The 12,252-nt window shown below is 33.1% G+C and overlaps 1 protein-coding gene across 3 annotated transcripts in view; it reads right to left on the reverse strand.

Moving 5' to 3' along the window:
* CCSER1 (coiled-coil serine rich protein 1) overlaps window positions 1–12,252 on the reverse strand; it is a 1,309,738-nt gene that overhangs the window by 288,857 nt on the left and 1,008,629 nt on the right. The gene's annotated exons all lie outside the window — the stretch shown is intronic.

The following is a 12,252-nucleotide window of genomic DNA, read 5'->3' on the forward strand; positions in this document are numbered from 1 at the left end:
AATCTTTATAGTATATTGGAGTTTATTTAATAATAGATGATATATTATTTTTCCCTTTAAACACTTAAGATTTCTTTAAAAATTAATATTCTCTATTTATTTAGTCATTTAGTCTATCTTTCTAATACAAGAAATTTAAAAATGTTATTTAATCTGTGTACCAATGATGTTATCTAATTGAATTTTTTTTTTCTTTTTTTTTTTGAGATAGAGAGTGAGAGTGTGCACATTCTCACATGAGCTAGGGAGGGGCAGAGGGAAAGAGAATCTCAAGCAGGCTCCACACTCAGCACTGAGACTGACATGAGGCTCAGTCCATGAATATGGGATCATGACCTGAACCAAAATCAAGAGTAGGACGCTTAACTGACTGAGCCACCCAGGCACCTCAACTGCTGGTTTTAAAATAATAAATGATACAGAAAATATACTTAACCAAAGGGTTAATATATGGTAATATATTTCATCAGGCAACTTAAATTATATTTTCCCTTTGTTATTAGAATGAGATGACATTGTTGATTTTTTGGAAATTAAAAACCCAGCCATATTTCATTAGTATAAACCCCTCAAAGTCAGGGGCTGTTTAGTTATCTTGTTAAGAGTACTATCTTGTTTCTAATATGGAACCTGGGCCATATTTTTTGAGTTGGTTTAGAACGATGGAAAGTATTTGTATTCCAAAGTCAGAAAACCAAACCAAACAAAACAAAAAAAAACAGAAGTTGAATTCTGACTCTGCCATTGCACATTGTACTAGGCTGAATAGTCACCCCCAAAATATATTTCCAAGTGGTAATCCAATTCATTCTGTGACTTTATCTGGAAATACAACCTTTACAGGTATAATTAAGTTAATGATCTTTAAAAAAAATGTTTAATGTTTATTTATATTAAAGAGAGACAGAGAGACAGAGAATGAGCAGGGGAGGAACAGAGAAACAGAGACAGAATCCAAAGCAGTCTCCAAGCTGCAAGCTGTCAGCACAGAGCCCAACGAGGGGCTCGAACTCACAAGCAGTGAGTTCAAGACCTGAGTCAAAGTCAGACGCTCAACTGACTGAGCCACCCAGACACCCCAAGTTAATGATCTTGAGATGAGATGGCATCATCTTGGAATTACAGTGGTCTCCAAATCTAATGTCCTTATAAAAGACAGAAAAGGAAGACAGAGGGCCACACAGAGGGGAAGGCCATGTGAAAATGCAAGCAGAGACTGCAATAAGTTCACAAGCTAAATACCAAGAATTGCCAGCAGCCACCAGAAGCTATGAGATAGGCATGCCATAGATTTTCTTGTGAGCCTTCAGAAGGAACCAACCATGCACATCTTTGAGACTTCTGACTTCCAGAACTGTGAGAGAATAAATTCTCACTGTTTTAAGCCACCAAGTTTGTGAACGTTTGTTATGGCAGCTCTAGGAAATGGCTATAGGCATATAGTCACTATGAGAGTTAGATTTCTCATTTAAAAATGGGGCTAATGCCCATTTTCTATACCTGTTAAGAAAATTAAACAAGAGAGCTTAAATAAACCACTTACCCTGGTGTCTGATATCCAGCAGCACTCAAACATGTTGGTTTCCCTTCTGACAACCCTAAGTGGCCTCAACTAGTATTTCCCAAAGGAATGTTTCTAAAATATACTTGCCTTAGTAAGGAGTATAAATATAATTTGTATAAGTTTACATAAACTACAATCCATTAAAAAAGGCAATTTCCATGTATATTTTCTGCATTGTTGATGATTTAGAAACAGCATGATGCAAAAATTTAATTAAATGCAGTGAATATTAGTTATAAGGAAATTACACAGCACTTTTAAAATCTCTTGTAATGTCAGGAAGTCAGACAGAAAATTTTCATCTTCTTCCCTGAACGTTTGCATTCGTGACCCTCCATCACAACTACCCACACTGACCTCAACATGAAGGGTAGAATGGGGGAATGAAAAAACAAGGGAAAGGACTCTCAACTCTTAACTCCTAAAGGGCCAGAAGGAAGCTTTTATAGCTCATAATTCATGACTAATTATACCCATAAATTCTTAGAGATTGGAAAAAAGTCACGAAATTTTTAAAAGTTTTTAATCTCGACAGACTTACCTCACTTTATTTTTTGTTATTATTTTAAATATTTTGCCTTTTTGTTGGCTATTTCCCTACACAAGGGCAAAGAAACATATTCTCATTAATTGTAAATAAAAGGCAAAAAAGGCTGACTGTATATCACATTTTTTAACCTAAATAATATCTTTCAGAAAATAAAATTTTGAAGAGACAGAGGCTACAAATCCAAAACTACTCTGAAATATGCATTGAATGGATTATGAACAGCAAGTTTTTGTGAAAGAATTGCAGTGTCCAATTCATATTTATTTATAAGGAATGATTTTTTCCTTTCCAAGGTAAATTAAAACAAAAGCAATGATTAACAAATAAGTTAAAATAATATCTTATTAATTTTAGATACTAACATATAACAGATAAAAATGTAACTCTAGGCAAAAGTTCTTGATTTAACATAAGGATTTACCTCAATCTGTTGACCAGAGATTGATAACAAGTTTCTCATTTAAATTGGATGTGCATCTATTATTTCCATCAACTTTCTAAATGCTATAAAGCCTACAAAAAAGGACACTAAGAAAATAAAAGTTGCATTTATAGATATTTACAACATTGTTCTAAATAAACAGCAAGACTTTTGAGTAGGGGATGAAAGCAGAAGGGGTCCTAGAGAATGTTCTCCTGGGAGTCTCCCAGGAAAACTTTCCTCAAAGCAATTTCAGTCTCCCAAAATTATACTTTTAGTCTTTCATATTTAAAAACAAAGAATGAATTAATTTTTTATGGACAGATTTTCTGAACAAGATTCACATGAAAATTGTGTAAAATTCAATGTCAACTTTTTGATTTCCAATTTGAATTATTACTGCTAGACGAATCAGATGCTTAAGGGCCCCCAAACCCTAACCATATGTTCCCTCTGTAACTGTCACATGGGAAAGCAGATTATATATCATAAAAAGAAAGATGCATGTAGCCATGTAATAATACAGACAAGAAAATGCTCAATCACTGAGCTAAGTTGACTGATGTGCCCGTTTCCACAATAAATTATACCTACCAGGGGATCAATAATTCAAGTGTTTCCTGGATTATGCATGAAGGGGTATTTAAATGCTTGACCTCTTGACTTTAAAATTTTTTTTTGTCTGTATTAATGATAACCAAACCCTCTATTTATGGTTGATGATGTTTGTTTTCCTTAGATTATATGTTGAGGCCTAATACAGCCACATTTTAAAGGTCATGTAAGATTTTTCCAATTTAAGCTAATTTGCATATATAGATCCAAGATCTATTATGTATTGATTTTAGTTCTCAGAGACCAATCATAATTTCAAATGTTTATGTCTCTTGGAAGATGTTTCATTATTATTTATACAGGATGTATATTTTTCATTTTTAAGGAGTGAGCAATACACCAGATCAACATGAACATGCTTGAACAATAAATGAGTTACGTGTCACCAGGTGAACAGGTTAATGGGTGTATTTAACACATTATCTGTTTTAGGCTGACATGGAGGTATTTGGATCCAAATGCAGTGTTTGTACATCAGGATTCTTAGTAAACTGAAGAATGCTACTCACCCAGAGATTATATGTGTGACAACAAATGAACTCATTTTAACTGATGTTTTAAATGATCAAAAATTGTGATACTTACTGATATTTATACATAATATTGTGATTGCCTTAACAATAATGAGACTTTTTCCCCCCCTGAGGATCCAAGTAATGTATGTAGCATTCAAAGGACAACTCAAAATGGAGATTTCCTGACTTATGTTAAGGGAGTTGAATTCCTTGGTCTGATTGTTCTTTAAGAAGCAAAAACAAATAAGCAACAACCATTTTTTGATCTATATTCATATCCAACCATCTTTAATTCTTTAAGATAAAGATTAGATCGTATATCATAATTGGCTCATTTCACAAATTGACAAGTGGACTTAAAATAGTTTACAGGTTATCTGAGAAATCTAACAGTGCTTATTTAAACAAAATATTGTACGAATAAAGAAAAATAACCTAAGTTTTAATAAGAAATCAGTGTCTTTTGCCAAAAATACAACACTTATTTTTAAAAAGAAAAATAAATAAATAACATTTGTTGTTGTGAATTTAGTTTTATCTCTAACAGAGAAACTGACCCTCTCCAACACTGCAAGGAAATTCCATTGCACAAATTACAATCTGTCTGCCCTATGAGCAATGTACAGCTGCTCAAAGAAACTGTGTTCAGCCCTCTGCCATGCTTTTCTACATGCTGCCTTATCCTCCTGGACCTGTTCTTTTTCACATTCTTCAATTGATTAACCTGTATTCAACTTTCAAGAGTTACTTGGGCATCATCTGTTAGTTTGACAGAAGAAAGAAAACTTCCCTAGGGCTGCCTGGGTGGCTTACTCAGTTAAGGGGTTAAGCAACCAACTCTTCATTTAGGCTCAGGTCACTATCGGACAGTGGGGAGCCTACTTGGGATTCTTTCTCTCCCTTTCTCTCTCTCTCTCTCCCCCTCCTCTCCTGTGATCTCTCTCGCTTGCTTGCTTGCTCAAACATTAAACTTCAATTTTTTTTTTTTTTAAAAGAAGAAAACTTCCCACAGAATTTAGGGAGAAAAAGACATGATATCTTGATAGAAACATTAAAGAACCTTGGAAGAAGAAGCAGAGAAATGGGTTAGAACCCTGGCTTTGCCACTAATCCTTGAACTTTGGAAAAATCGCTTAATCTCTCAAGAATTTATTTGTGTTGGATGGATTGAAATAAATAATCCCTAGGAGTATTTATAATTCATATTTTTAGCCTATGGCAACTTATATTTTCTATTCGGAAACACTTAACCTATTTGAACCTTCAAGAAAAATCGTAACAGATTAAGTTCACTCTCAAAATCCATTATATCACTGGGCCCAAGTATTAAATCTAAATATATTTTTAATATATTCCTTTAATATATTGCCTTAAAATAAGCTCTATATGTCATTAGTGGTCTTATCACTTATCTGTAAATTTTAATAAAGGCAGAATCTAGCATCTTGTGAGTACTTATAAACACTTATTAACATATAGAAGGTAAAAGAATTATAAAATAACAAGCATAAAAAATTTGACTACTTTGATAATGAGATTCCAGTTTAATGATCAGAAACTTCCAAAGTTCTAAGAGAGTATTCTGATTATTCCTAATTCTTAAAGACAGTAACTTAATTCACTTAATTAGCTCACAAATTATTTAAAAGGAAAATATGAAAGATCACATTCCTTTTATTCTATATTCTAGTATTATCCCACAATATGTTTCTTGTCTGTTAAATTTAGTACTTCAATTTGTAATCTTTAAATGTCATTCTGTTTGAGTTCAGAATAGGCAAAAGTCCCTTGATTAATGAAAAATTTTGGTTAAACCATACCATAATGTAAAATTAGTATTTAGGTTAAAACATTTCAAGCATTTTAATAGTTTTTAATTACAAAAGAACGTAGCAATTTTGGTAAGAGAAGACTGCAACAACATGACAATACAAATTATACAAATCATTGAGTATAGAAATATAGAATAGAAAAGGAATTAATGAACCATTCAGACTTTAACAGCATGGGTTCCTGCCTTTCCTCTATACCATACTGGGTGCACAGTTTCTGCTTCATCTTTAACTTTAATACCCATGATAAAACTGTATGATATTTAAGTGCATATATACACCATAAGAAATTTCTGCAAAATATCTGTAACAGAGGTAGGAGGCATAAACTATAAAAATATTGTGAATATGATGCTGTTGGCTATACACCTGTATTCCCACAAAATTTACATTCAGAAACCAATCCTTAATGAGATAGTATTTTCTTGCCTTTGGGAGGTGATTAGGTTGTGAGGGTGGAGCCCTGATAAATGGGATTAGTGCCCTTGTGAAAGAGACTCCAGAGAGCTCCCTCACCTCTCCTGCCATGTGAAGATAGAGTAAGAAACTAGCCATGAGGAACCAGGAAGTAGGTTCTCACCAGACACCACCTGCTGACTGTAATCTTGGAATTCCCAGCCTCCAGAACTGTGAGAAATAAACATTTGTTGTTTAAACCACGCAGTCTATATGGTACTCTTGTTATAGCAACCAGAACAGACTAAGATAATGCTCTTTTTGGTAAAACCTTAGTAGTAAATATAACTTAATCTCATTTAAGATCTACAAATTAAATCATAACATGTCATAAATCATATATGAATCTAAAACAGATATTTCTATATATGATTTTTTTAAGGCCAAGTTTATATTTAGTTTCATTTATTCCATTTCCCATTTCTTCACTTCTTCCTTTAACATTTCTTGTAATGAAGGCCTGCCAGCAATGAATTTTCTCAGTGTTTTTTTCTGGGAAAGTCTTTATGCCACCTTTATTTTTGGAAGATATGTTCGTTGACTACAGACTTCTGTGTTGCCACTTTGTTTTTCCCTTTTTGAAATTTTAGAGACATCACTTCACCACCTTCTAATTTGCAGGGTTCTTGATGAGAAATCTACTGTAATTCCTATCTTTGTTCTTCTGTATATAATGTGTTTATTTCCTCTCCTCTGGCTACCTTCAATGTTGTCTTTGATTTTCAGTGGTTTGAATATGACACGTCTGGGTGTGTTTTTTGTTGTTGTTACTCTTCTTTATCTGTTCATTGTTTTTTAAGCTTCTTTGTATCTGTAATTTGGCATATGTCATTAAGTTTAGAAAATTAATGGCCATTATTTCTCAATTTTTTCTTCTGCCTAATTCTCTTTTTCCCACTGAGATTTCAATTATACCTAAGTAAGACCGCTTGATATTGCTCCACATCTATTGTTCTTTTATTCCCCCCCGCCCCTGATTTTTTTCTCCCCTTTTATTTTTTAGGTTGGGTAACTTATGTTGACCTATCTTCAAGTTCATTGATTCTTTCCTCAGCTCTGTTGAGTTTCCAGATCAGACCATCACAGGCATTCTTCATCTCTCCTTCTGAGCTTTTAATAATTAGCTTTGGTATTTGATTCATTCTTACAACTCCATCTCTGCTGAAATTACACATCTATTCTTGCTTGTCATCAAACTTTTCCATCAGAGTATTTAGCATATTAATTATGGTTATTTTCACTCTTCTTTATGATATTTCCAATATCTGCAGCAATATCTGAATCTGATTCTGTTGCTTCTCCTATCTCTTGGCAGTGTGTTGTTTTTTCTTGATTTTCTTTGTGCCTCAGAATTTTTGCGGGAAGCCAGACATCTTGTGTAAGGTGTAGAGACTTAGGTCAATAAACTATATTCCTGAAAATAGGCATGTCATTCCTTCTGCCAGAGGTTTGGTATGGGAATCTAGGTCAGTCTAGGCAGAGTTGAACTGGGTTTGTTATTGTTGCTACAGGTACCCACAGGCTTCAATTTTCTCTAACCACACCTTTCATTTAGGGTCAGGATAGTTTGCCAGAGGGTTTTTCTAACTGTTGGCTCCACTTTCATCTTTAGTCTCTCCTTTGTGCTGTGTCTCCAGGAGGGCTTCTCTCCATATTGTTGTAATATTCCTATCCAAATCCCTCTATTACTGATAACCCAGTGCTTGTTAGTCTGTGGCACATAGAGAGAGGCATTTTCTGCTCCTGTGATTAACCCTAAATCTTAGGCAGGCACTGTGTCCTTGGGTCTCACAGATGCAGCCTTTCAGTGCTTCAGCCTCCCCACCTGCTTGTAGTTCTGGGCTTATCATATATTCCTGCCCCTGTCTCAGGAATAAAAGATTTTTTTTTTCTATTCCCCCAACTGCAGTGAGTTTTCATCAGTGGGTCTGCTGTTCTCCCTGTATTTTGGGTGTCTGTTTTGTACGGAAAATAGGAAGGAGAACCTGGATGGAGTTTTATGCTTTTCCTACAGCAGCTGCTATTCCCTTCTTTAAATCGTGAGCTCAAGGAACACTTTCTCAGGAATCTTGCAAGATGTTTTTGTGAGTATCCAGTGAAATCTGTAAAGAAGAGCCTATAAGTGGGTGCACATTCTCATTATACTAACATCCTCTTGCTAGCCCACATTCGACCCCTACCAATTTGTTAATTAGCAATTAACAGAATTCTTACCGTTAACTAACTTTGCTGTATCTAGTCTCTCCTTGTAAACTGTCATTTTACTTCTGTCTCAGGTAACTTGGTTGCCCTGTTACTTTAGCTCTCTGACATTTCAAAAAAAGTTGTGGATTTATATTTTTTCAGGTTTTTCTTTTGTTGTTGTTATCATAAGGGTGGGAATCAGGTTCTTTCTAGCTTTTTATATCCCAAGTTAAACCAAACATCTACATATAGCTTTAGCATATATTTATTATCTAAATAACTTCAATAACCTAGAATAATAATCATGATTGTCCATAAATCCAAGGAGATGACATATATTTGTGTTAACTGAGTATAGCTTTTACTTTTTAGTAGCTCAAAATTGTAAGCTCAATTGTAAACCAACCATTAGTTTGGTTTCAAAAGAATGACAATATTGAGAGTTTTACTTCTGTAAGATTATAACATAGATTACACTTTTCTTTTGGATCTTTTGTACTTTTTAGTAATCAATTATACTAGTTTGTCTCCTAGTAGTTGTATATGAATAATTTCTTCATGCCACTTAAAGTGTTTTCTTGCTATTCTCTTTGTGACTGAAACCTCTCTTCTGAAGAACAGAACTTTCTCATTCCCAGATGTATATGTACATTTAACTGCAAACAGACACAATGCACTTTCTAAGAATACAGAGCCATTTTACTCATGTAACATTTGAAGCAACCCTACCAGCCATGACTTCTGAAGGTTTATTTCAAAGGTAGTGATAGTAAAGTTTTGTTATTTCTCACTATTGTTGAAATACGTTCCTTTATTATTCCTAAGTAGATCAAAGAATGAGGAAAACAAGTAAAATCAAAGTTACACCTAAAATAGGAAGATAAATAATGCAAAGATATTGTGTGGGATGATAGAGTCAGAAAAGAAAGGGAAATGACAACAAATAAATTGATAAACCAAAAAGGAAAGGGAATAAATCAGAAGGCACAGTGGAAAAACTAGTTTGAAAAATCTGTTTGTACAAATACAGCCTAGCATCTTAAAAACCTTCTTTCTGACTTTAAGATTAATGTCATTATAAATAGTTTGCTCTCCTGCCTTTCCTCTTAATTTGTTGTTTTTCATCACTTGCTGATGAAATCGTTTGGAACTTAAAAATCACTTTTCAGCTCTAAAAGCAAAGCAAAAAAAGAAATGATTGAAAATTAGGGTAGGTAAGCTAAAGCAAATGAGAGGGAAACATACTTTGAAAAACTGACTGTGTACATTTTTTTTGATAAACTGAATAACGATTGCTGTCTCATAGAATACTTTTGTATTTTCAAGGATAGATTGAACTACAATGTGAAAAGTCCTATGGAAACATTTAATCCTTCAATTATATGTAGCTAAATTGTTTCCCTTTATTTTTAGGCTAATTCTCTACCTATTTATCAAACAGTAAAAAAAAAAGTGTATGTTGTAAACATACGGTTTAGTTCTATTTGTATTATAAAGGCAACTTCTATCTGATTCTGAATAGGTAGATAATATTATTATCATGTTTAGCCATTTCAATTAAGTTGACATTCAACTATCTGGGGATGACTTAACTAAATTAGGTAAATACCTCTGAATAGATTGCATATAAATATTTGATGCTCCTTTTTATAAATTGAGAAATAATAAGCCATGCTATGAAATGAAAGAAAAACATTTACATTTAATTATTTTAACCAAAAAATTTTTGAACTGTTGCATGCATTTTGCAATACGAGGTTCACAATTTTTCTACAAAAAATATATTTATGGTTTATTAAATTTTAGAGCTGGTTTATGAAATTTTAGGATATTCCTTTGAAAAAAGGTAAGACACATTCCTGTTAGAAGTGTATGCTGTGCTAGGGGCACTTGTACCCCAATGTTTATAGCAGCACTTTCAACAACAGCCAAAATATGGAAAGAGCCTAAATGTCCATCAGTTGACAAATGGATAAAGAAGTTGTGGTTTATCTATACAATGGAATACTACTTGGCAATGAAAAAGAATGAAATATGGCCTTTTGTGACAACGTGGATGGAACTGGATAGTGTTATGCTAAGTGAAGTAAGTCATACAGAGAAAGACAGATACCATATATTTTCACTGTTATGTGGATCCCGAGAAACTTAACAGAAGACCATGAGGGAGGGGAAGGGGAAAAAACAAGTTACAGAGAGGGAAGGAGACAAACCATAAGGGACTCTTAAAAACTGAGAATAAACTGAGGCTGATGGGGGGTGAGAAGGAGGGGAAAGTGGGTGATGGACATTGAGGAGGGCACCTGCTAGGATGAGCACTGGGTGTTGTATGGAAACCAATTTGACAATAAATTTCATATTTAAAAAAAAAGTGTGTGCTGTGTAATTTAGAACACCTATAGTATTTAGTATAGCATACAATAGAAAATAACCTATGTGAATCAGTTCCTATATTTTGAAGTGTTGAGATAATACTGTATGGGTCAGATCTTTGCAAAATTTTTTTCAAATATTATAAATCTCAACTCACACAAATATAGAGTTGGTCTTACAAGAATAAGATAACCCTTTACTCACTAAATTGATTATAGATTTTTAAACCAGAAACCAGTTTGAAATTAAGAAGTCAACATCATTTGAATAGATGATCTATCCTTTTAGTATTTAACAAAAACTGTACTGTTTACATTCAAATAAATTTTCAAGACTCCCAGTTCCCCAAGTTAATCATTCCGCAAGCATTTCTCTGAAAGTGTAAAGTATTAACTAAGACTATATTACTTTCAATTTAACTTTGATCAGTTATTAGTAGCAAATACAGGCATATGGGAGTGGGCTGGATAATTAAAAGCCACATCATGCTTAGGGAGATGGAGATGTAAATTCTCTCATTATATATTCATAGCCTTTCTAATTACCTCATCACGTAAGCAATCCCTCTTTGTTGCTAGATTCTGTTTCGGGTTATCACCAAAGGAAATTGTGAAACTGGATATATTTCAAAATAAAGTGGCAGCTATAGAACAAAGAAGTCCTGGATACTAAATATAAAAAAAAAAAAGAAAAAAAAAAAGAATGAATGAAACTTTAGTTAATTGTAACCTAGAGAAAGTGTTAGTCACCACTCTGACATAGTCACTAATGTAAAATACTAGAGTGAGTAGCCAACGGTAAGATATCCATATATCTTAAAATCTTAAAATTTACATTGATTTTAGGGAACAAGGCAGGAATAGAGATATTTAAAATCAATATTCTGAATTCATATGTAGAATAAAACATTCACTCTTTCAATATAATATCTTTGATAAGCACCACAATTACAAATACTTAAGTCTCCACTAATACATAACTCAGAGATCCTAAGACTTAACATGACCAAAAGGAAATGTGATAATTCATAATTATTCAAATTCATTAAGCTAACTATTTCCAAGTCCACATGTTTAGGAGGGTAATATCCATATTGGTTTATATATTGAGGCACAGAATACACTTCAACTTTAGATTCTCTTACTTAGACAAACCATGCATCATTTTGTTTTTCATTCTGTTTTTCATAGCGTTAACTGTTATTTGACCAGAACAAATTATTTGAATTCTCAAATATTTAATATTATTTTCCTATGCACTTTGATTCTGTGAAAGTGAGAAATAAGATTAATCCAAATTTTTTATTATACTTCCATATTCTTTATTTTCCTACTCATAATTATTTTCAGAACACTTATAATGAACTCACATTTCCAAAAGTTTCTAGTAACAATACCTCCTCTATTTCCCTAACAATAGATATTCTTCTATCTTCAATGCAATATCTAAATTCAATCTTCTATTCATTATAGCAAATCTTTCTGCCACAACCTTATTCATAATAATTCAGAAATTCAAAAGTCTTTCATGAAATGTGAGATAATAAAGTGCATATTTTTGATTGTTGTTTGAGCAGCTTAATAATGATGCAAAGTGCTGCAATTTTTTAATTGATTCACAGATCCTCCTCAGTGAATGTGATCAAATTGTATGTTTCTTCTGCCGATAGGGAAGAAAAGCATTATAAACACAGTACTGTGGCTTTGAATCACCTTCAAAATCACATTAAGATGGACCTATTT

The sequence above is a fragment of the Neofelis nebulosa genome, chromosome 3 (genome assembly GCF_028018385.1).
Source record: "Neofelis nebulosa isolate mNeoNeb1 chromosome 3, mNeoNeb1.pri, whole genome shotgun sequence".
NCBI lineage: Eukaryota > Metazoa > Chordata > Mammalia > Carnivora > Felidae > Neofelis > Neofelis nebulosa.